A 22,952-nucleotide genomic window follows, 5' to 3' on the forward strand; every position below is an offset into this window, starting at 1 on the left:
AAAAAAAAAATTGTTTAAATTCCGTGTAAGTATAACATACAATATTTATTGAGTTTGGATAGCATACATGAATATTTTCAACACCTAATTTATATGCATTAAAAAATCATTAACTTTGAAAATATTGTCGATAAAGATTGTTGTTTATTGTTAAAAAATTACTTTATACGAAATAATTTGTCCTGCAGTTCTGTGAGAGCGAATTTCGCTCGCGCTAGTATCTCGAGAACGGTGGCCGCTAGACGCATGGGACTAGGACCTATCGTTCCGGGTGATCACCCGTTTGACCCATTTGAGAAAACCTTTCAAAATCGGGTTAAAAATGCCCTAGCACGCACCGTTTTCGAAATACGCCCTTTTTTTATTTAACGAAAGATATGAGAAATCCCGTTTCTTATGTAAAATATAAATAAAATAACATCAGCTGTTGTCAATAGTTAGCTATCACAACTATAGAAAATTAAAAATCCACAACACCCGCTTTCTCTGAAAGTAATGATGACTGATTGATGCAGAACATCATTACAAATTTGCAGCGTTAACTGAGTAGCTATTAGATTATAAAAACCAACAATAATTTTGAAGTTTTAATCGTAAATAATGATCAATGATATCCGTGAATGTAATGATGACCTACATCATCATCATGAATTTAAAATTAATCATTCTGTTTGCAGTTTAAACATATGTTTACTATGAATTTTTCAGTAAATCAACTGTTTCAACATGTGAACAACACACATTCATCATTGAAAGTAGCCGTTCTTTAATGTATTCGAATAAACCCGTGAAAAGAGATGTGGAGGTTCAATAGCCATTTCTTTGTTGTAATTTTGGGGGCACCTCAACTCGTGTTTTACTACGTATTTTGCAGTAAATCCACTTTTTCAGCGTGAAAATTTAACTACAAACAGGGTATAATCGTGGAAAACACACGTTCAAATTGGTTCTAGGGGGTCAAAGGTTAAAGTGTCTATTGAATGTAAATATTATATACTACTGGTAATATATATTAATTCGATACGATTGCGATCTCAAACAAGTTTTCACTTCGGCCGTGCGGTCTTAAGCACACATATTTTTTTTTTAACTGCTGTTCGGTCGCTGGCGTATAATGGTAAATCCATACTTCATCAATCGTAATAAAATATTGAAGAAATTCAACGGAATCGCGTTGAATTAAGTTAAACACTCTTGAGAAGTCTTCGATCGAATGCTTTTTTGATCGGTACCTAAAAATGCGTTAGCAAACGCGGTCGATACCTATCAAGCGGAAAGATTTTTCATACCCAAAAAATCGAGTACAATGTAGCGGACAAGATCTATCGAGAAGTAAGCGATGACAGTAAGGTCTCGTACCTTCAGTCGATGATAATTTAATAAGGCATTATGGATGTTTATAAGAATTTCGTGGGCGAAGTGGTGCACCATCTTGAATGGATATACGAAAAGCCACATCCTGATTTCGTAGGGGTAGACACCCTTCATGTGGCAAATTCGGTCGCCAGGCTATCCCCTCCGTATATAGCCCTTATTGGCTTTCCCGGGGGTCATCTTTACATCCCCAGAAAAATGCATTTCTCAGCCTTGTTCTTACCTCAGTCAGGATGCTACCGATGCGAATACCAAATGTGATATTCCCATCGGTGTACTACTAGGATATGAACTCGTTAAAACAAAACACATCTAGTCGAGTCTTTAACAAGACTGAGTGACATGAAGGAACTGAAATTAAAAACGCAGCTACCTACCCGATAGGTTAGATGTCGAGTTCAACACGCAACCCCTTACTAATCATCATCTTTAATGTCCGATTCTGTCATTCCGTCTGCTTTCAGTTCCCTTTTAAATCGCGTGTAACTACACTAAACACTAAATTGTTCGATTTGTACTATTTTAAAACTGTGAGATAGAGCGTAGAATTGTTTGGTTTGTTACAATTTAAGCGATTTTTTTAGTCGTTATCTATGAAATACAACTCATAGGATTTCAATAATCCATTAAATAGCTGCCCTTAAGTAGATTTTTTTTAAATTTTAACAGACCGGCAACTGAGATGATAAAGAAATAGAACTGAAAGTATAAACCCACTGAGGAAGCTGTAGCGTGTCGTTAATTGCATGGTGCAGTTAATACGAGACAAGCCTGCATAGCGCGAGTGGTAGCGTCTCGGCCTTTTATCCGGAAGTCCCGGGTTCGAATCCCGGTCAGACATTGCATTTTTACACGCTTCAAAATTTGTCATTCATCTCATCCTCTGAAGTAATACCTAACAGTGAACCCGGAGGTTAAAAAAAATGCAATTAATACGAAAAATGTTGTTGATGTTTATCCATGTTATACTTTAAAAACAAATATACAATCACTTTTAAATTTAGCCGTTCCCGTTTTTGCCGTCGAAAACAAAGGGAAAGAATCCTTTAAAGTGTTATCTAATTCTTTTTCAATGTCTGCCAAAATTAAACCCTTTAAATCAAAGTACTATGTAACAGCTCGAACTTCAATTTTATTCATTTCAGAAAATGAGTAAATTTGTTTGTTCTACACGATCGCCACAAACAAGCAAGTCTGAAACTTCGTAACAGGTAATCTAAAAGTGTTATTCTTAACAAATATGGAAATGATTCAGTCATACTTGCGCCATCTATGAGTCAGGCCGAGAACTTTCCGAATCTCCCTGGTAAATTTATGTTTTATATTAGCAGATGTGCCGATGTAAAACCTAGAATTAGATTCAAAAGAGATTTCGTTTTCTACCTAAACGCTCTGTGGACTCGTGCAATTTTTCTTTGAATATCTTTTTTATTTAATAAAGCATAATAAAACAATTTTGTCATTCTATTATATTGCGTTCTCATTTCTTAATATTTAATTAATTCTTGATTACTTTTCTACATCATTTTTATATATTTAAAAAAAAATTGAATTTCTCTTTCAGAAATGAAATCACATCGTTCACTATTTCTTAATTATTTCTGACCGTATTACGTAAAGTAATAATATTATCAGACAATGATAATTTAATTTTATCTCTCGGCTTACATGCCTTAAAATCATACAACAAAAAATGTTATTTTTAATTGCTATTACATTAAATATATTAATATGAAAAATAATGAGTCCCATAACATCAGAAATCATTATAAAATATCTTAATAAATATAAATTTAGCCTACCGTGCTAGTCTAGCAGTTAACTCGTCGTCGCAAATGAATTGTTTAATAGCTGATTATGGAAGTCAAAGTTCTGAGGTTCAAATTCTAGTAAAAGTTAGTTGGTTTTATACGGATCTGAATACTAGACGGATGGATGTACTTTGTTAATTAGGATTTAATTAATCAGCTCAGGAATGGTCGGCCTAAATTTGTATAATTTTACATGTCATATATATCACATTGTGGCCGTGATGGGGGGTTACGTATTGTTCACTAATGGAACAGATTGCAACTTACATATAAATAAAAAAATTTGATGTGGATACCACATGACTTCCTTGTACGTCTATTAAATTACATATACATATTTTTGCTGCACATCATTTAAACTTATTTCATTTCAAAAGTTAGATACGATCCTCCAACTCTTTAATAAAAGTGGACAGTTACACAATTGCTAAAATATTAGTCTTTTACATCAAATATTTATACAATTATTATTAATTCAACAATCTTAACTGAAATATTAAGTTAGAGTAGAAATCCCTTGATTATTCTTTAAATATATTGTTTACCAAGTAATCCAATAATAAAAATTGATTTTTCTACATCGTAAGGTCAAAATTAATGTTTTTAACCAGTATACTGGAGTTCACTAAACGGAATAGTATAATTATCATTAACTTTTATTTATACGACTCCACAGAACTCTTGTGCATATTACGCACGTGAAAAAATTTTCAACAATCACTTTTAATTGAATGCAATTCAAAAAAAAATATTTATCTTACTGTCAAATAATTTAATAAAATAATTCTTTTTAAAAATAAATAGACAGTTTTTTTAAGAATTTGGTAAGAAAAAAAATACGATTCTAAATTATAATTTTCAATTAATATTAAATAATCAGATGTTTCACCAAATATATTATTTTCATTTTATTTTATTTCTAATTTTATTTCACTAATAATAATTTTTTTTCATTTTTTTATTATCAATGAATTATATTTATTGTAATTTTTATTTTTACAATCACGAGTTAATAATTAAAAAAATTAAAAAAAAAAAAAAAGTTAAAAAAACTTTCCTTTAAGATCCAAATATTTCATTAATTAAAATTTTAATTTCGATTCCAATAAAAAAGGGAGGTGCACAATTAGATGTTACAACAGTGTTAAATCCAAAATTTCAACATCTTACGGCTAATCGTTTTTGAGTTATGCGAGTTATATTCGTACGTACAGACGCCGAAACTAGTCAAAATGGAAATTCATTTTGATCATCCCTGGGGATGATCAAAATGAATATTTCAGTTTAAATATGAAAACTGAAATATTTCGCGATCATAATACTTCCTTTACTTCGTACAAGGAAGTAAAAATATATATAAATTTAATCAATTATTATGAAAGATCGATTAGGTATTTTCGAAGAATTTATGGAACAATAGTACCATTACCCTCATTTATTTTTACATTATAATAACAACAAATATTTATTTGCTTATATTATTTAAAATAAATATTTTTAATTTATTTTAAATAACACAAAACGGAATAATACAACATGTATTTGAAAATAATAACAATTATTTATTTATGTACGAGCATAAAAACTATTTATCATTACAGCAGGATTCCCTAAATAGAATTTCGCAAAATAATATGAAAACCACAATGCGTATAAAACATTTTTTTAACACAACTGTACCTACTTCTCTCACTCACTACTCATTCTCTCTCTCTCTCTCTCTCTCTCCCTCTATATATATATATATATATATATATATATATATATATATATATAGAATGCAAAAACACGATTCCCATGTAAACATATTGCTCTCTAGAGTCCACTTTTTAAAAGGTATGCTTTAATAAAATATTCCCTTATGGAATATGAACGCAGATATGTGTGATTCACTGACACCATATGTTACAAATAAAATAACATTGTTTAACTTTATAAGCTATGCATAAATTATTTCAATAATTGTTTTATAATTGCGCCAAAGAATATTTATTTTAAATAAAAATAGCTTTGAGTTTTTGTTACCCGCTGACACACACACACGCGCGCGCGCACAAAGAGTGAGAGGGAAAGAGGAGTGTGGTGGGAGGGAAAGAGAGAGAGTGAGAGATGATGAGTGTGAGGAAGGGAGAGGGGGGAACGATGGGAACATTTTTATTCACACGAACAGCATATTACTTATTAATAATGAATTGATCGAGCTTAAATATATTTCAAGCAAATATAATTGTTTGTCTTCAATAATTAAAGAGCCATCGTAGATATAGGATTTCTAAAAGAATAGCATAACTCATCTCAGGAAAGTAATGACATGTTAAATGTATTAAACTGAATTTCTATACCGTTCAACTAGATCCTTACTGAAGGTGGCAAAATATAAGGTGTTTTATCCAGTAAGGGATGGGACCCTTACTGGATAAAACACCTTATATTTTGCAACTGCACTTTCAAGATAGATTAAAGCAAACAATTCCAAAGTTAACAAGATTTTTTTTTAATTTACTTCCCTCGAAGTTAGTAATAAAAAAAAATGACTTCAGTAAAAATAAAAACAATATAATATAATTTTTATTTATTTTAGGGGCTTCCTTACTCTGTGGAGAAAATTTAGGAAAAATTTATTTTTAAGAAGTGATCCATAACGAAAAAATTAATTTAAAAGAGAATTGTTTAGAAATAATGAAAAAATAAATCTTTTATAAAAGAAATAAAAAAAAAATTGTTTCTCATTTTGGCGGAATAATATTAATATCTATTATTCCCCAAAAATGAGAAGCAATCTTTTTAATTACTTTACTACTTTAATTTTAATAGCACCTTTATATGCTGAAAAAAAATTGAAGTTGAAGAAAAATATAAAAGAAAATATTTAATAATAAAAATTAACAAATTTGGAGGAAAAAAAAACAAAAAAAAAAACAGAAAATTTACTTTTTAGAAGTGGGGGAATAATATTAAGAAAAAATGTTCTAAATATATTCATATATACGTTACGCATAACAAATTAGCTTTCTCTAAATCTAACACTGCTTTTTCAATAAAGGATAAAACGAGAAAGAATTTTCAAAAATTCTTTTCAGTATCTTAGGTCCGAGGTCTACGATCTAAAAACAACTGTAGAAATTTCTTGATAGCTCTATATAAATATAAAACTTCAGAAAGTTTTGAAATATATTGACTGGAGGTAGATTAAAAGAACAAAAAAATATATATCTCAATTTTAAGAGATGGGAGTTGATTTATTGAAAAAAAACCTTTTAGATTAAATTTTAACCTTTTAAACAAATTTGCTTTAATAAGGTTTTCTTTAAAATGACTCTGAAGAAAATCTAAACTGTTTTTTTCGCTATAATCCCCCAACTCTCTTAACTAACTTTGAAAGAAAATTAATATGAACAATGCTCCATATTTATAAATATTTCAGCCAATTTCAAAGAAAATCTGTTCCGTCAATCCTAAAATATAAATTCAAAAGCAGTGCGATATGTTTTTTTTTTTTTTTGGTCTAGATGAACTAGTTTTACCCTAAAATGTCATGATTTGCAAAAAAACCCGAAACCCCATTTTTGACATGATCACCATATTTTTCCTTTACTATTCTAACTATATTCTTTCCAGGAAAGTAATACGAGATAAATAAATAAATATATATATATATATATATATAAACTTAATAGTTTTTTCTGAAAATATAAAATAAAATTACAGAAATACTTGTGGTACTTAAAAAATAATGATGAATTAATAAGTCGTAGATTACTGAATTAATAAATTCTACTAGAATTTTTCATTGGTACAGAAGGGGTTAATTTATATGAATAATTAAAAAACAAATTAAACTCACGTAAAGAAGAGGTCTAAAAATATAACATTATTTTTTCAAATTCGATTCCAAGTTGATGGCGCCAAATTAAAAATTAACAATCACCCAAATAATTTAACATTAAATTTAAAACCCCCTCCAAAAATTAAGAAATTCAAATTAGATATTAAAATATAGGTATATATGTATATATATATTTTTTTTTACTTTTTACACCAGTTTTTTCTGTGAAGCAGTTTTAATATTTTTAGTTTTGCTTTTAGTTCAGATATAAGTAAACATAAACATAATGCAACCCGTGTAAAAGAACCTTTAAAAAGCACTACAAGAGAAAAAAATTGCACGTTAATACAAATAAGAAAATTAATGAAGAGAAACAACATAGGCTGATGAGCACAAGATCGACATCGATCCTGCCGGATTGCCATATATTTTTTGGCAATCCTGCCGGATTGCAAAAAAAAGTTCTATCCCTTCCCCCAAGAAATCGAAAAAGCTACCTTTTTATTTATTATATATTTTGTAAGCGGACATTTTACTTTCTTGTACGAAGTAAAGGAAGTATTGAGATCGGGAAAAATGTCATTTTTCTGATTTCAACGGAAATATCCATTTGACCATCTATGAATCCATTTTGACTAGTTTCTGCGTGACGTATGTATGTATCTCGCAAAATTCAAAAAAAAAAGAAGATTAACCGTAGGATGTTGAAATTTTGGATTTACAACTGTTATAACATCTGGAAATTGCATTGCAAAAGACTGAACCAAAAGTAGTGGCTATACGTTTTCGGATTCTTCGTGACATAATGAACAAAAATATGTGCTTGAAGAAATATCGATTTCCCCTTAGTTTTCTTTCTGTCCGCCATTTTGTATTTATTAACGAAAAATTTAAATCTCAAGAATGGATTAATGGATCATAATAACACATGATACAGAGTGTCCCATATAAAACGCAACCCATAAATCTCTCATACATGAAATTTCAAAAGTCAAGCTTATTCTCCTACTCGTTACTGAAATGGACTCGTCCAACATCTGAACATCGCGGCGACACAGTAGAACACTACCGATAGTAATAACAATGCAATCATAACGTTTAGTGTATTGCTAAAGACAAGATGGCGTTTTCCCTAGATGAACGTGTTTTCATATTGAGTCGTACTTCAGTACGAAATCAGTGGTTGCAGTGCAAGATTTGTTTCGCAATAAGTACCCAGATAAATCAACTCCTAACAAAACAACAGTATTAAGGTTAGTTGCAAAATTTAGAGAGACCGGTTCTGTTAATAACAAGGAACACAAAAGATGCGTCAGTGTTGAATACAGATACAGTCACTGAAATCAAAGACCGATTACTCGCTTCGCCAAATAAATCGATCAGACGTTTGTCTGCTGAAATTAATTTGTCTAAATCAACTATACATCGGGCGACCATACGATTGCAATTATGACCTTATCACATTCAAACGGTTCATCGACTTCTTGAGTCCGACAAAGAAAAACAGCTACAATATAATCAACGGTTCCGTCGATTTCTGCGTGAGGAATTAATGTTACGGATTCATTATTTTTTACAGATGAAGCACGGTTTCATTTAGATGGCTACGTAAACAGCCAAAACAGTGGAATTTGGAGCGCTGAAAATCCCCATATTTATCACGAAAAACAATTACACCCGCAGAAGTTGGGCGTGTGGTGTGCGATATCGCGGAAGAAAATAATCGGTCCTATGTTTTTCGAGTACACCATTAATGCAGAACGATATCAGGATATTTTATTTCAGTTCATTGCACCCTTTGAAGAGGAAGACAGACACTGCTGGCTACAACATGACGGTGCGACATCGCTCTACGCAGATTCAACTTCTGATTTCGTTGAGGAATTCTTTGGTAATCGTGTTATCGGTCGAGCCTTGTGGCAACCAAGATCTCCAGATTTGACTGCGGCGGATTTTTTTCTACGGGGTTACCTCAAAGAAAAAGCCTATAGCAACAAACCACTAACACTTGAACGATTGAAAGTCAATATTGAACAAGCTGTATTAAATATCCAGCCACAAACTTTGAAAAAAGTTGCAAGAAACGCTGCAAAAAGAATTGAAGCTTGCATTCAAGAAGATGGCGGCCACTTCCAACATTTGCTCTAAATGTAAGGTAATGGATGGTAATAATAAAAATTACATTTACATTTACACATGCCTTTTTATTATTTCAATACCTACCACTATAAGGTTGGTTGCGTTTTATATGGGACACTCTTTATATGTTACCGTGAAAGACCGATATCTGGAAAATGTCGATATTTTCCGGTGAATAAATAGACCCATACCAATACGCAGGTGAAAGACCGAATTATTTGCATATTTAAATCTTCGCCAGTATATTTTCACAAACACAGATAAGCTCTGCTGGGGGTCGAAGTGATAACTAGAAATTAAAAAAAAAAAATCACCCCATACCAATCTCGATGGTAAATAGATTACGAGAAACCTTCGTAAAGCAAAAGGAAGTTTAAATTTAAGCCAAACATAACCTACCTATAATTTATTAAATATACAAATTACATATTTTATTCTCCAAAACTGGAAAAATTCACCGCATTCAGTATGCACTGATGGTGAAAGTTGAATAAAAATACTTTTATAAAAAATTGAACAAAGGGCAAACCATCTGACCGTTTATTTGCATCTTTATAATTCGTACATGCAGTTAACATACACTGTATAATCTGATTGGCCTTTTCAAGTCATAAAATTCTGAAAATTTGATTAAATGTTTTTTTATAAATGCGGTGAATTTGACTAATTTTCTCCTATATGGAGAATAACATTTATAATTTGTCTATTTAACGTTAAATTAGACGAGGTTAGCGAGCGTAGATTATGTTTGGCTTAAATTGCAATTTCCTTTTTACTTCCTTGTACGAAGTAAAGGAAGTACTCTGATCTCGAAAATTTTCGGTTTTCAAATTTCAACGGAAATATCCATTTTAACTAGTTTCGGCGTGACGTCTGTATGTACGTAAGTATGTATCTCGCATAACTCAAAAAAGATAAACCGTAGGATGTTGAAATTTTATATTTAGGACTGTTGTAACATCTACTTGTGCAATTCCCCTTTTATTGCAATCGACTGGGCCAAACGTGTACAAAAAAACACAAAATCCAGAAAAATTTGGATTTTGGACTTTCTCTTATCTGCAGTCATAAGCCCTTATTGAGATTTTTTAAACGATATATCACAAGTGGTATTTATTTTCATTGGTTTCAGAGTTATAGCCAAATAAAATTTTAATTAATGAAATATTTGGATCTTATGGGAAGGCACATCGGTTCAAATCAGACTTCATTTCCTTTTTTTTTATATATATATATATATCTTTTTTAATTTAAACTTATTGATTTATTAATAATTATTAACTTCTCATTGTAAAAAAAAAATTATGATAAATAATAATTCAATAACAAAAAGAAATATCAGAGCATTTTAATGAAAAATATTTATGTACTTTTTATTAAAAAAAAAAAAAAAGTGTATATGTAATTTAATAGGCGTAGAAGGAAGTCGTGTAGTGATGTAGTGTACACATCAAATTTTTTACTTTAGGTTTACCAATTAAGTTTTTGTTTTTCCATGAGTAAAACAGTTTTAAATATTAATCAATGATATCAGTCATTAATAACTAAGGTGATCAGTCTTTTTATTAACGAATGATATCAAATGCCATCAAAATCGGTTTATTTTCTGAGCAGTATTAGAGTATGATTTTGTTTCAAGTTATAGAGATTTTTTTTTGTGGGGGATGGGAGAGAGGGGCAAACTATTCTAGTTCTATAACAATACACTTATTGTAGTATAATAAAAGAAGCAAATAAAAAGAGTTCATTGTCCCATGAACGAGACAAGTGTCATCCATGAACTGAAGTCAGAGATTATAATTCAAACTGACACTCCAGTTACGAATGAATGAATGATTCTTGTATTACAATACTTGCAAATTTCAGAGCTGTAATTCCTTTTCAGCTCTTTTCATTTTTCTTCTTTAAAAAAAAAAAATAAAAATAAAAAACCTTTGGAATACTATTGCGTATGAGATTTTCCTTCATTTCTATTAACATATTAAAAAAATATGTATATGTATAAGGAATGAGGTGACACGTTGAAAATATATAAATAAATAAATGGGTGTATTTAAGAGTCATATTAGTTTGAAGGCTATTTGATATAAATCAAATAATTCCTGAAAATAATATTGCCGTTCTCAATGAATTTTTATTCATTATATCAGTCATTATGTTCACAGTAATAGGCTTAATTACTTAGTAATAGCTTAATGCTTGCAAATAAAATGTAATTTAATAATACTAAGCAAAATGTAACCAAAATGTAAAGACTTGAAAAGTTGACAAGGCCACCATTTTAAAATTTGGGAACGGGACTGTACTTTTTTATTTATTGGAAAACTTTGGTATAAATGTATATGTTACAGTGAAAGACCGAAATTAGAGAATGTTAATATTCTCCGGTAAATGTCGACATATACCAAATATGTCGGTGAAAGACAGAAATATTGATTTACTCGGACCTTCGCCGGTATATGTCGACAAGCACAGATGAGCTCTGGTGGGAGTCTAAACGATTACGAGAAATTAAAAAAAAAAATCACCGAATACCAATCAACCTTTAAGGCAAATAGATTATAAGAAACCCTTGTTAAAAAAATCTGATGTGGACACCACATGATTTCCTTATACGCCAATTAAATTACATATACACATTTTTTTTTTAAATGAAAAGTACGTAAAATTGTATTTCATTAATAACTTCTGATATTTGTTCATTTTTTAAAAATTGTTATTATTGAATTATTGTTTACTGTAAAATAATTTTTACAATCACAGGTTAATAATTTTTAATAAATCAATATAGTTCAATTAAAAAAAAAGTAAAAAAAGGAGATGAAGTCTGATGTACCTTCCGCTTGTACCTTCCCCTTGTAACCGAATGTACCCTCTCCTTGTAAGATCCAAACATTTCATTAATTAAGATTTTATTTGGCTTAACTCTGGAACCAATGAAAATAAGTACCACTTATAATATATCATAAGTCCTCAATGAGCGCTTATTACTGCAGTTAAGAAAAATCACGAAGTTACAAACCATGAAATATTAGGTATATAGTTGTAACGTTCTACGATAAAAAAAAAAGATTTAACTGAAAAAGTGGTAAATCAAAATGAATCTATTACTTTCTCTCTATTCACTGTGAAATGTTATAGTAATTTACCATGAATACAATATTAGTTTTATGGGAAAAAGAGAACAGAATTGCTTACCAAAGTCAGAAACTCTTTAAAAAGTAATGAAACGGCCATAAATTTACACTATTTGGTTTAATTACATTATATTTTTTAACAAACATCTATCGATCTCCGCATCTAAAAACCAGTAGAATATTTTTATTTGTAAAACATTTATCACTAATTATCTAAGACTTATTTGTGTTAACTTTTAATTTTTACTTCCTTAAGGAAGAGATATTTGAAAGTAATTGAGATATATGAAAGAGATATTTGGAGCGTAGCTTTTATATGGAAGTGAAACTTGGATAATCGGAGTACCGGATAAAAAAAAAAATTAGAAGCTTTTAAAATGCGGTGCTACAGGAGAATGTTAAAAATCATATGGGTGGATAAAGTGACAAACGAAGAGGTTTTGCGGCAAACTGAAGAAGAAAGAAGTATTTAGAAAAACATAGTTAAAAGAAGAGACAGACTTAAAAGCCACATATTAAGGCATCCTGGAATAGTCGCTTTAATATTTAAAAATTGTGTAGGCAGGCAACGTTTGGAATATGTAAAACAAATTGTTAGGGATGTAGGATGTAGGGGGTATACCGAAATGAAACGACTAGCACTAGATAAGGAATCTTGGAGAGCTGCATCAAACCAGTCAAATGATTGAAGACAAAAAAACTTTCCCATTTATACCTATCCTGTTGCTGCAACAATAGAACCATAGCCGGGTAAGTAAAATTTATGATTTTTAAATTTTATATAGAATGTATATTTTTGGATAAAACGACCAAACATGATTTTAATTAGTTTGGACTACCGAAAAATAATATATATATATATATATAAAAGGCAATGTTCATATGTGTGTCCGGTTAAACTAAAAACTACTGGACCGATTTACACTGTGGTAGAAGGGGAAAGGAAAAGGTTAAATTTTGTGAAGTTCCGTAATTTTCACTTTTGTTATGTTTTATCAAACTTTTAATTGTGTTCACTTAAGCTATATATATTCTCAAATCTAGTAATAGGGAAGCATTGTCGGGTCTTCTAGTACCTAATAAAAAATAACGGAATACTATATATAGTCTTGTACCGGTGCAATTAAAATACCAAATTTAAATACGGAGATAAATCTTTTTCTCATGTCTCATTAAAGCTTTAATTATCGAATAACTGACTAGGTGACTGGTAGATTACATAACCATTAATTTTATTACAATAGATGTTAAAATGGACTTTTTAAATTTATTTTAGAATAAAACAATTTAATTGTTTAAATTACATGTGTGAGTAATACACATATGATTATACAATACAATGTAAATAATACTTTGTATTTACGTAAGAATACATAATTTAATCATCAAGAAACAATGTAATAAAAGTTTCTGTAATAAACTATATATATATATATATATAATATAGAGCATATATATATATATGTTTAGATTGGGTACAAACAACTGTACCCAATTTAACAATTTAAAATTGTATCATACGTGAATCTGCGTATGGTAAGTATGAGTGTTGCGAGAGTTGCTGGTATGCGTGTGTCTGTGCGCGGGTGGTATATACGTGTTTGTATGTTTGGTTCAAGTGTGACTGGTATTGTTTTGTGCTGGTTTTTAGTTATGCGTGGATTTGTTTTTGTTTATGTGCCTTGCTAATTGCTTTGTTGTCTGTATGTGTGTGTGGGCGCTTACCCCCCGTCTGAAGTAATGCTTTACCAGCTATTTCCAGGAGGGGTGGGTCGCCCCTCCTGGGTGAAGGTTTATTCGGTAGTGCGCAGGAACACATACGCCATTTTTATTATCTTGCGGAACCTGTTAGCGAGTTCACCACTGCTTATGCGCCCGTAAATGGGGTTCCTCTACTTCTTAAAAAAAAAAGTAATGTTTGTATATTATGTTTTTAATATTACAACCAATGTACTAAAAATCATAAGCAAATAGAAACGTTTATTAACAAGTGCGCATCCTCAGAACAGCATTATTAGTAATATAGTAGATGGAATGCTTATACAAAGAAAGAACAAATTATGGAGTAAAATCTGAAAGAGGCTATATTTTATTCAAATTTATTACTGCATACATTAAGTACAAATATTTATTAAAAATATGAAAAAAGATCATATTATATATAGGTGCACGCGCGTATTTTTTTTTTTTTTTGTACACAAGACATGCGCCTGTTTTACGTACATTTAAATATTTACGTAAAAGTATGTAGTTGTGTAAACTTACATCGGCACGTATCTGAATACATTATTACTACATTAAATAAAGATAAATAAATATAAATAACCGTATTATATTACTAATGTTTGTCCATTAACTGGAAAAATATTGTCGAAATAATGAATTTTAAAAATAATTATTTAATCCTTTAATTTTTTTTTCTTTAATTATTCATAGTTTAAATAAATCATTTATCTGTATAAATAAAAATCTTCGTTTTGTATGTGCCTTAATAACACAAAACCACTTAACCCATTACGCTGAAAATTTCATAATTGTTTTTATTATTTTATCCCGTAAGTGTTACATGTTATTAGTTTTATATTTAATAATTATAATATATCATCACATAACAGTCTGAGGAAGTTAATATTGACATAGACAACGACCGATATGTACAATGACAATCGATAAAGATGATATATAAAACGAGTTTAAATTTAGTAAAACAAGTTATAGATGATTTAAATATAAAATTTTAGGTAGATTTCATAAGAAAGCTACCTATGTAATGGGTACCAGGATTCGACTTCTGGAAAATTTCGACATATTTCGCGATTCACATCTCCCAGACCTCAAAACCACTATCAGTTCAAACAAAAGGACAAACATTTATTACATTTATATATATTGCATTATTATTATATATTAAATATTTATTACGTATAAAATTAAAATTTATTCCATTTATTTTAATTATATATAAACATTTCACTTTCTTACAGACACGTTAAATGTCGTAATTTTGAGCCAATCACTTTCAAACTGATATATAAAATATAACGACCCAAAATCTCGGTCGGGTTGGTTAATGGGCAAATCGGACCATGGGGTGAAAATGGGAAGCGGCTTTTTCGAAAAAACAAAATATGACTATAACTTTCTTATTAAGTAAAATATCGAACTCGTTTAAAGTTCCTACTATTCTTTGGATAATGGCCTAAAACTTATTAAAGTTTTTTTGATATCACTAACCATTGGACCAGAGGTGGAAAAAATGTGGTTTCAAGGACAAAAAAATCATCCCTCCCTTAATAGGCACAGTATCGAATCGGTTTAAAGCGGTCGTTAGTCCTCTAAACATTCTTAAAACTTTTGTCTGAAAAAATTTTTGTTATGACCAACCTTAAGGCAAGGGATGACCAAAATGTTGCTGGAATTGTAAGAAGATGGGGCTTGTCGTATGCTAAACATGTGAAACTTTTTTCACATGCATCCATTATCGTTTTGAGTAAATTTGAAGTTTTTTTTAACTTTAAAGTTGAAATCTTTTTTATCCCCAACTTAGCACCGGTGAAATCTACTTCAGGAGTGCCGAAAGGGATTTTTTAAAATAATTTATGTAGTAGTTAGATTGGTGAGATTTAAACTGTGTAAATATTCTGACAACAACAAAGTATTGCCGGGTTCACTAGTATAATATTAAGATAATATTTGATAATTAAAAATATAAAAAAAATCAACGAATTGTGAGAAAAAAATTATTTATAAATAGTAAAATTGGTGCTCTTTATAAAACAAATTTGGAAGGGAAAACCCCATTCTAAAAATTTCTAAATTTTTCATACATAACTTTTCAATACTTATATTTGTTTTGAGTTAAAATATTTAAGGAAAACTGAAAGAGTTTGCTGAAATGTATACTCTTACCAAGTAAATTACAAAGCACTTAAAACACTACAAATTACAAAACACTACAAAGTTTAACAAAGATTTACTACGCAATTTTTTTTAAAACGAGTATAATAACTTCTGCTTTGAATTTACACAAACAATAGTATTATTGCTACTATTGACAGCAATAAAAATTAAAGTTTTATTACATGAAATATTCTAGCAACAATATGTGTGTGTGTGTGTGTGTGCCCGCATACGCTCGTACACCTTTCCTTATTTTTTTGTAGATTAATATTAACGTTACACGAAATGTACTTAAGATTATATGTTCAGGGACTAGTGGACATTTAGAAATAAATACAGATTTTCTGACCGTCACTCTTAGCAATTCAGCTGTCCTGTATTTATTACACTGTGTTCAAAAAGTAACACAACCTTATGGGAAGATGTTCCCTTCTTTTGTTTCTGGTTTAATTAAGGAAAATTGAAGAAAAATAGGTTAAACAATGGAGCAGAAAATATTCATTTCTTCAAATACATTAGATGTACCAGTTATTCCCAGACCCAGAATGCCTTTACAGTATGATGTAAAAATATGCTATACGATAAATTCCAAGAGACAGGGAATGTGGCAGATGCAGCCAAAAGTGGTCGAACGAAACTGCTAACACCAGAAAAGTTGATCGACATGCAATCTGCATATTCTGTTAGTTTCAAGAAGTCTTCTTTTTTTCTATTTAGTGTCCGGGAATTACCGTTCAGGAATTACTTCAGAGAATGATATGTATGAGTGTAAATGATGTGTAGTCTTATACAGTCTCAGTTCGACCGTTCCTGAGATGTTTGGTTAATTGAAATCCAACCACCAAAGAACACCGGTATCCAAGATCTAGTATTCAAACCCGTGTAAAAATAACTTGACTTTACTAGGACTTGAACGCTGGAACTCTCGACTTCCAAATCAGCGGATTTGGGAAGATGCGTTTACCACTAGACCAACCCGTTGAGTAGTCTAAAGAAATCTGTGCGACGCCTATCTAACCGATCGGGTTTCTCCGTCGGTAGTGGCCACATGGCATTGCGCAAGTGTTTAAAGATGCATCTATACAGAATTCGTGTTGTTCACGAGTTGTTACCTGCAGATACTGAAAAATGTGTAGCTTTCTGTAAGTGATACATTTCATCTGTAACACTAGATGAGGAAGAACTCGATGATTGGTTTCGGTGTGATGAGGCACGGTTCCACCTCATGGATACGTGATTCACAAAATTCACGCATTTGGTGTACAGAAAATCCACATCAGCTTTATTGACAAATGACAGCTACATAGCAATATGACCCTCAGTATCTCGAAATTTTGCCTAATTAAGGTCTTATTTTTCTTAGACACATTTGTTAATAATTAAAAAATAATAATATTTCCAAAAACTAATGTTTGCAAAATCGCACCCCCACCCCAAAAATTATTTAAATAAACGAGCAGCTAAGTGGGTATATTGTGTCATTAGTACCTTCTATCACCACAATGAGCGCTAGTGTAGGACTGACGTACAGTTGCTATAGACTATGCTATTGGTTTGCTTCGCATTTCTCCCGCCACCATTCCATTCGGTCATCCTAAAGCATAAGACCGAATATCTGTGCCACCAACGGCTATTGAATCGAAACAGTTTTGCAACCAGTGTCCTAAATAGCTGCTAGAGCTAACCTAATTGCGTGAGCGAACTAAGCACGGTGCCGCATACCACTTGCTTGTGTCCCACCGCTCACTTGCAATATATTCTAAAATGGGTAGGCGCACCCTAGCAACTTCTAAAATATACATGACATACAATAAATTAAATTTATCTCGTCAAGACAGCAATTCGCTGCCACGCCTAGGTCGCTGAATGCCAGCAAGTACCTGTCCACCATATTAAATCGTTTGGAGCTTTAATTGGCTGATGCCCAGCCATAACTCTCGGGTAGCTTCCCACAGAAGCGAGGTAGGAGTCTTTCCCTTAAATAAACACCTGATGTCGGTTGAACAAAACAACGGCATCAAAGATCTCCCACACGATCCGACAATGCAGCTCTCGCCACATTGACTCGTCGCTTGTGAGTGGCCAATTTTCCCCTTGACCTTTAAGTTCCAGGGTGGCCCGGTCTCTGCCCCCCTCCCCCAAGAGCAGGGCAGTCAACCATCAGGTGTTCATTTGACTGGACCTCCCCGCAGACGTACAGCTCATCAGCTGCCGAAACAGATATTGGTTCAAGTTAGCGTGGTTGGTGATCACCTGGGCACCCACTGCCCTTAAAATCGAACTCGAGGCGTACCAACCCATCAGATAACGTATTAAATTGTTAAGGGATTAAGGGATCTTCCCTTAGTTGCGGTGTCCCATTCCAGCTGCTATGCTTCCATCGCGAGGTTTTACAGCCTTTTCCGCAGGCAGGAGATGGGCAACGAAATTTAGATCCGGTGCATTGTGATCACCGTTCCGTTCCGGTACTGGCCCGGCCCGAAACCGCATCCCAAATACCTCGGCCTCCCGGCCTATTCGCAATCTTCACATGGCTGCCCGAACTTTCACCAATAAATCGATTGGGAGAGCCTTTACCAACAAAAAGTAGTCGCATGCTTATTGTAAAGTCAAAGATGGGCAGTAGAATTAAATAAATGATTAATATTTAAAGTGTAAAAAGTATTTAAAGTGGCCGCTAGTACCGTCACACCTGCTCAAATGAAATACGCTCGCGCACTTTAGTTAGAATTATTGAATTAAATAATTTAAAAATATTATATTTAAATAAAATGTGAATATTTTAAATTAAGTTTTGTGTGTACACGAGTATAATCCGGGCATCAGAAAGAAGCCGCGTGGCAGAAAGTTGTACAGCTGTGTTGTAATTTTTTTTTATATACGAATCGAAGTTAAAAAATTTACTTTAACAAGGTTTTCTGTAAAATGCCTTTAAAGAAATCGAGACTAGTTTATTCGCGATATCCCCCCGCAACGAATTAAAAAAAAAAAATGTAATAATGTTTGATATATATATAAATATTCGAGTAAAATTTGCTATCCTGAGGTATAAGCCGAAAAACAGTATGACACACATACATATACATGTTTTTTTTTATGGTCTAGATGAACTGGTTGGACCCGAAAACGTAAAAAAACAGATTTGCAAAAAAAACCCCATACCCTATTTTTGACATTATCACCATACCTTCCCTTTTAATATATCTAATCATATTCGCCGGAAAAGTAATGAATAATCAGATTTTAACTGGTAACAAGATTTAAAAAAAATTAAATTACTTCCGTTCAATGCATAAACAACTGTATATGAATTATAAATATGTACTTAAATGATTTAAAAATAAATGTAAAACATGTATATTTAATATTAAAAATTTGTTTTTTAAAAACGGTTTCAAAGAGTTCAATAATTTCTTTGAAAAAAATGTAGCAATAATAATAAAAAGTTAAATAAACAAAAATATATTCGTTAAAATTTAATATTAGTAAAGAATATTTATTATAATTATTCTTGGAAAAGATTCTCTTTAAATTTTATTTATTTAAAAAAAAGCACGAGGAAAATACTTTTTTATAAATGTAAAAAGCTTCTTTTTTGTATTAAAAAATAACTCGATTATAACATTTTCTACGCTAAAAATAGTGTGAAAAAATAATTAATTAATTAGTGGAAAATTTACTTAGCTAATGTATTAAGCTATTAGGAAAAGAAAGGGAAAAATATATTGCAAGATAAAATTCTAATTTTATTCCTTCTCAATTATAAAATGATAGTTAAGAAACAAAATAAAACTGATGTCGAAAAAATAGTAAAACTTCTAAGAAAATGTGTACGTATAGTTAAAATACAGTAAGATATCACGTTATAAATAATCCATTAATTTTTTTACATCGGATTTACTTGTGTACTGGTAAACAACAAAGAAATGATGAGTATTGAGGAAGATGAACAGGTTTATAACCAAAACGAATTCGATACGTTTGTATTTTAGAATAGGTTATAAGAGACCCGGCTACAATTCTCGGACAGAATTATAAAATCCATCGCTATATTTTGCTTCAGTTGCATTGGTTCAAAAGAAACCCCTAGAATTACCCGATATAGTAAGTATAATTTTAGGGTCATTTTTTCAAATATCAACATAGAAATAAAGAAATCAATAATCTATATTGCATTACTTTACCAGCGAATATAACTAGGATTCTATCTTCGTTTGAACCCTAGCTAGTGTTTGGATTAAATCAACTCCTAAGCCAATAGTCGGTATCAATATATGATTTTACTAACAAGACGCTTCCATGCATGTAGATCCTGGCCTCATTAAAGATTTTATATCATCATCGATCTGCTTGATTTACGTTTTCTTTGGAGCTGTTCGTTGGACTCTCCAATGGGTAGCTCGTTAATGACAAAGGAGTTTGAATAGCAGTCGGTTTCCACTCATTTTGCAGACATGGCAAAGCCATCGCAGTCTTTGTTTTTGAATCTATTCCTCGATTGTTGGCTGTTGTTCGCAGCGACGGCGAATATCTTCATTTCGGATTTGTTGGCGAAATGAGACTGATGATCTGGCGTAAACATCGGATTTGGAACATTTCAAGTTTGCTCAGATCTGTCTTTAGTAGTGTCCACGTTTCTGATCTATACAATAAAATTGGCAGGATCAGGGTTCAGAAAAAACTAAATTAGGTCTTCACCGAGATATTTCTTTGTTTCCACAAGCACCACTTCAGAGAAGAAAATTCTGCGGTTGCTTGATCAATCCGACTGTGGATTTCCGCCGTAGTTGCTACTTTCTTCTCCTAGACCAGTGAACCCAAATATTTGAATTCTTGCACTGGTTCAACTTTCACTCATCCAATTGGACGATGGCGCGTGAGCCGTCTGATTTTAGTACGTGTGTCATCCGCGTTTATTTTCAGGCCATAATAGTGGGCAATGCGGGAAATATAGAGAATATCAGTAGCCTCAGCATCACTGTCGGTGAACAGGCCGCTGTTATCAGCAAACACCAACTCAATAATCGAAATAAAAAATAAATGTAAAACATTTAAATTAATATATTAATAGTTATATTAACCTGTAGTTATTAACCTGTAATTTTAAAAAAAAATTTACGATAAATAATAATTCAGTAATAACAATAAAAACAAAAAATATGAAAAAATATCAGAAGTTATTAAAGAAATAAAATTTTATGTACTTTTCATTTAAAAAAAAAATGTGTATATGTCATTTAATAAGCGTACAAGGAAGTCATGTGGTGTCCAAAACAATTTTTTTTAACTTCGTCATAATTAAATCACATGTTGACGCGTTTCGGATAAATTCCATTTTCAAATTTTATTTCGCTATTACTCGCAATTAAGAGAGTTTTTAAAATGTAATTTATCCGAAACGCGTCAACAAGTCATTTAATTATGACGAAGCTAACAAAATTTGCCTCCTCTATGAATCATGAGACCTTGCCGTTGGTGAGGGGGCTTGAGTGCTCAGGGATACAGAGTAGCTGGACCGAAGGTGCAACCATATCGGAGAGGTATCTGTTGAGAGCCAGACTAAGGAATGATTCCTGAAAGAAGGCAGCAGCTCTTTCAGTAGTTGTTAGGGGCGTGAGTCAGAATGACTTAAACGGCCATATCAACATCACTCAGTCCTCTGAGTACTGCGCAGCTGAAAGCAATGGAAAACTACAGCTGCTTTTTTTCCAAGAAAATGTGGCTCTCTGCATTTTCATATAGCAATGATGGAGGCGCCTTCCTTGGTAAAATATTCCGGAGGTAAACTAGTCTCCAGTTCGGATTTCCTGGTGGGGACTACTAAGGAAGGGGTCACCAGAAAACTAAAAAATAACATTCTACGAGTCGGAGCGTGGAATGTTAGAAGTTTAAAAAAGGTTGGTAGGCTAGAAAATTTAAAAAGGGAAATGGATAGGATAAATGTGGATGTAGTAGGAATTAGTGAGGTGAGGTGGGAAAAGGAAGGCGACTTTTGGTCAGGTGATTTAGGAATAATTAACTCAGCTTCAAATATGGCCAGGCAGGAGTAGGTTTCATAATGAACAAGAAGATAGGGAAGAGAGTAGAGTATTTCAAAACGCATAGCGATAGAATCATTGTAATAAGGATAAAATCAAAACCTAAACCGACAACGATTGTTAACGTCTATATGCCTACAAGCGCCCATGAAGATGATGAGGTAGAGTGTGTATACGAAGAGATTGATGAAGCAATTAAACACGTAAAAGGAGATGAAAATTTAATAATAGTTGGAGATTGGAATGCAAGCATTGGAAAAGGCAAGGAAGGAAATATAGTGGGTGAATACGGGCAAAAGGAATGAAAGAGGGGACCGACTTATAGGGTTTTCCACGAAGTATAATTTAGTAATTGCCAACACCCAATTTAAAAATCATAATAGAAGAATATACACTTGGAAAAAGCCAGGCGATACTGCAAGGTCAGATCAGATAGATTATATCAAGGTTAAGCAAAGATTTAGAAATCAACTCGTTGACTGCAAAACTTACCCTGGAGCAGACATTGATAGCGACCATAATTTGGTGATAATGAAACGTAGATTGGGGTTTAAAAACCTGAAGAAAAGGTGTCAGATGAATCGGTGGAATTTAGAGAAACTTGAGAAAGAGGAGGTAAAGAAGATTTTTGAGGAGGAATCGCAAGAGGTCTGAGTAAAAAAGATAAGGTAGAAAATGTAAAAGAAGAATGGGAGAATGTTAAAAAGGAAATTCTTAAATCAGCAGA

This window comes from Lycorma delicatula, chromosome 12, assembly GCF_047948215.1.
Source record: "Lycorma delicatula isolate Av1 chromosome 12, ASM4794821v1, whole genome shotgun sequence".
NCBI classification, from domain to species: Eukaryota; Metazoa; Arthropoda; class Insecta; order Hemiptera; family Fulgoridae; genus Lycorma; species Lycorma delicatula.